We start from the raw sequence: 4,614 nt of genomic DNA, 5'->3' as shown, positions 1-4,614 counted from the left end.
GGCCAACCGGACCCAAAGTGGGCCCTTGGCCCAACATAACTAAACCAAAACCCTAGTTTTCAGCATTCTCTCTCCTCACTAAACACACTCACATGCTGAAAATGGAGGCCATGGAGGGGAGAACTCTCTCTCAAGTTCTTTCTCTCACTTGATCTTCAAACTACCATAACTTTTGATCTAGAGCTCCGATTGCCGCTCCGTTTGTGGCCATGCGTTCACCGTGGAGAGCTCTACAAAACCTATACAATTAATCTTGAGGTAAGCCACGTTTTGCTCTTCGAAATTCCAGCCTTGTTTTCGAGTTTTATGAGCAAAGATGTTGAGATTTTGGGCTCTTTGATGTTATAGGACCCAACTCTCTTGAAGGAGAAGGTTAATCTTGTCTCCTTGGACCTTGGGTGTGGTAAGATTCTCAACCCTAGTGTAATTTGTTGTTCTATGATGTTTGGGTATTGAGATGTTGTGTATGGGTATGATGGTTGTGGCTTAGGTTGTGCATGTATGGATATTGGAGCTTGATTGGTGATTTTGAAAATCTGGAAAAAGGGATTTGGTGGTGAAAAATCTGTTCTTGGAGGTGTTGAGGCCTTGAGAGCTTGTGGATAAGTGATTTGGAAGTGCTCCGGTTGAGCTTGGGAAATCGGCTAAGGTATGGTTTCGGTTTCCCGTATCTAATATGTAATGTGGTAGGAAATACTTAGGTTAGAGGCCCTAAGATAAGCATTGAATTGTTGATGTTGTTGAATAATTGAGATATATGATGTGGTCATATATGTGATGATGATTATTGATGCCTTGGTGGTATGATGTATGAGAAATATGCATGTTGTGATATATGCTTGATGATTGATTACGGTTGAATTATGGATTGAACCATGTTGATGGTGAGTATGATGTTGATTGTGTACAATAATGATTTATTGGAATTGGTGTTGTTGAGAATTGGCATGAGGATTAGTATATGATATGTCAATATGTTTGAGTTTGAGCCACTTGGGTGAAGTGGGTTAAAATGATGAGATAGTGATTTTGTAAATTGTGGTAAAGTGTCAATGTGTGAGTTGAGAAGGCTTGATGTTGAATTTGATATATTTTGATTGATTTCAAAGAAAAGGGATGAAAATGGCATGTTTTGATTGATTTTGAAAAGAGTTGGAAATGGCTTGTTTTGAAAATGGTACTTTGTGGTTTTTATGAAAAACATGGTTTTTGGGCACACTTTGGTGGGACATAACTTGGACTACGGATCTCTGTTTTGTGTCAAATCTATTTAGAAATGGAATTGGATCCGGGATGTCCATGTCGTTCGAAGAACGGGTGAAAAACGATTTAAAATGAGAAAGTTATGTCCGTTGGAAGATTGGGGTTTAAATTGGTGAATTCTGCAGCTTTTAACTTAGAAAATTTTTAGCAAAATGACCCCTTGCGTGTGGGCGCACTTAGCGCGTACGCGTCGTTCTTCCAGGAAACGCCATCCACGTGTGCGTGATGTGCGCGGGTGCGCCGATGATGCTGCACCCAATGCCCAGCCATTTTCCAGAGAGTTGTGCCAGAACTGTGCCAGCTTTGTGCCTGGGCACGAGAGCACCCACGCGTACGCGTGGTTGACGCGTGCGCGTCGTTTGACTAGTTTTCAATCCACGCGTTAGCGTGCATGACGCTTACGCGTCGATGAGTTTTTGACGCCATCCATGCGTGCGCGTACGCGTGGCCCTGTTTTCATTCCAAAATTGATTTTTGTGTTTTAAAAGCCAAATCTCATACTTCTAAGCCTCCGATCTCACCATTTATGTCTTAAATCATTATGACATGCCTAGCTATTAAAAATGGGCTAGTGAATGAGGTAACTTGCGAGTGAAGCAAGGGAAAAATGAATGATCAATGAGGATCAAAGATGATTATGTGAGATGCAGAGGATGGTGGTGGAAGTGCTTGTTATACCATGGGCCGACAGGCTGTAATTGTTAATGAAGCGGCTGGTTATGGATTTAACCGTGAGCCGGGTGGCTGGTTATGGATTTAACCGTGAGCCGGAATGGCTGTGTATGATATGAATATTGGCTGGTTCTGGACTGAACAGTGAGCCGGATGGCTGATATGGATGTTGATCCATGGATGAGAATTCATGCATGTTTATGCTGAATTATTGATAATTGTGATTTGCACTTCCACTATCTGAGATACGAGTTTTCCTGGGTAGTAGCAGTGGCTAGCCACCACGTGCTCCAGGTTGAGACTTGATACTCTGTTGACCCTATGTCGTAAGTGTGGCTGGGCACTGTGAAAGACCCGGATGAGCTCGCCCCCGTAAATATTCACCAATGAGGGTGATGGATATAGATCATGATTATGATCAAGTTTATAACGAGTATAACTCGAGTTGGGGATGCGTGACAGAGGGACAGTCCAATGGTTAGTGACCAGGACTTGTCGGGTTGGCTCTATAACCGACAAGATGATATCATCAGCCACTAGGAACAGGCATTCATCATATGCATACTATGTGAATTGTTTGAGATTGCCTATTTGACTGCATATTACCTGCTAATTGTCTAAATGCCTTAATTGTTCCTATTTGTATATTCCTTGTTTGACATAAATGTGTTTGTACATTATACTCCTGCTGGTGGTTGGGAGGTGAGAAGGAATTGGAAAGGGAAGTATTAGTTAGACTGAAGAATCTTTTGTCAGATACCGTTATATGGTTTAGCTTGTTTATAAGCTTTGAATTATCTGGAGGAAGTTCTAGGATTACCTTCAGCTTTCCTCTATTATTATGTATTATATATGTGGAAGCTGTTACCATGCTGGGGACCTCTGGTTCTCACCCATGCGGATTTTGTGGTTTTCAGATGCAGGACGTGAGGTGTCCCGCTGATGCATGCTGGAGACTTCTAGATTTGCGAAGATCCTTTGTTCTCGGGGCTATGTTTTGGTTTATATGTTTTGCTTGGATACTTTTATCTCCATTAAATAATACAAACTGTGATGACTCCTCTTATGGGAGAGTTTGGAGAATAGGTTTTATGTATTTGTGTCCCTTTGGGTTTCCTTTGGGGTTTTCCTTATTTTATCATATGTATATATTGTTATGCTCGGACCGGTTATCTTCGCAGCCGGATTTTGAGTCTTGATATTCCTGTTTTTGACACTCCTCTGTTTATATATAATCACGCGTTGGTTATCCTTATTCGTTACATTATCGATCGGAGTGTTGCGCTTTCGAGTTGCGATTTTTGTTTACCCCCTTTTTCTACAAAGGCTCCTAGTTATAATCAATCATTCATACTACTATACGTACTAAACTTTTGTTTTAGAGGTCGTAATACCTTGCCATCTCTGAATTATGACTTAAGCATAAGACTCTGTATGGTAGGGTGTTACAATAGTCAAAGCATTAACATCATTACCAAATTCTCTGTTATATCATCCAAATTTGCCTTACTTCTTATTTATCCCTAACTGATTAAGTTGGTGATAGCGATATCTCTCTCCCTATTATAAATCTAAATATTATCTTTAGTAAATAAAGTCTAGTAATGTTTAAATTAATTGTTATATTTTTTAGATTTGCGGAAAGAATTACATTTTGGAGAGAAGCTTCCTCCAAGCCGTTCATGGCTATGCAACAACAATTACAATCCAAACATGGACGGAGATGACATGCCACATGTAAGTTTCTGTCTTTAGGATAACATTGTTATTAATAGAATTTTGTGTGTATACTTTAACTAAATAATTAATGTTGACATTATTTTTGTAGTGTTTGGACTTTTTATTTCGACTAACTAAAGAGATGAAATTTTTTGAATATGAACTGGCCATTGCTGCTGGCATCTTTGGAAACAATTTGGATCCGAAGTAAATAAAATTAATTTCTCTCTCATTTTAATTGTTGATTTGTCATGTAATTATTTTTTTAACATTTCTAACACCATAGTATAATATTCTTTTTACACGATTTAAGAGAAGTGCTTGTTCCAGACGATCATTGTATGGGCACACATGAGACTCTTCTGACTATTATGCCCGGTAAGCCAATAATTGGTGTGTAATAATTATTTAAGCTGTATCTTTTATTATGCTTGCAAAATTATAAAATTTAGATAAGTACAGCATAACCGTGATTGTGTTTAATCCATAGGTCCTTTCCTTAGTTTGTTCGATGATGACCAAAGGGCCATTTGGGCCATGCAAAATTAAGCTTGGCAACCAATAGTTTTTGCCACCGACGTTTTCTGTAAGTTTATTAGCAATTCAAAATTAACTCTTGAATATAAATATTTCTTCCTAGTTATACTATAAATATAATAAGATTTTCCACTTAGTTCAATATTCAATGTAGCAAACTGTTTTAAGTTTGAAACAGAAATGTTCCGGTACAATGAAATACATCAAGGATAACTTCATGGGAGACTTCGGCAGTTTACACGAGGTTCGTTAATTTCGGTCAAGATTCAATTCATTGGAATATGAATATTTGATAGTTGTTTTTATTAAAAATTATCTTCTACATGTTATAGATTTTTGTGCCAATTTACCTTAATGGTCATTGGTTTCTTATAGTGGTTAATTTGTTTTATGAGACTGTGAGGTATATGGACTTGTTTAAGC

Source organism: Arachis hypogaea, chromosome 9 (genome assembly GCF_003086295.3).
Source record: "Arachis hypogaea cultivar Tifrunner chromosome 9, arahy.Tifrunner.gnm2.J5K5, whole genome shotgun sequence".
Lineage (NCBI taxonomy): Eukaryota > Viridiplantae > Streptophyta > Magnoliopsida > Fabales > Fabaceae > Arachis > Arachis hypogaea.
Note: the sequence above shows the minus strand (reverse complement) of the source record.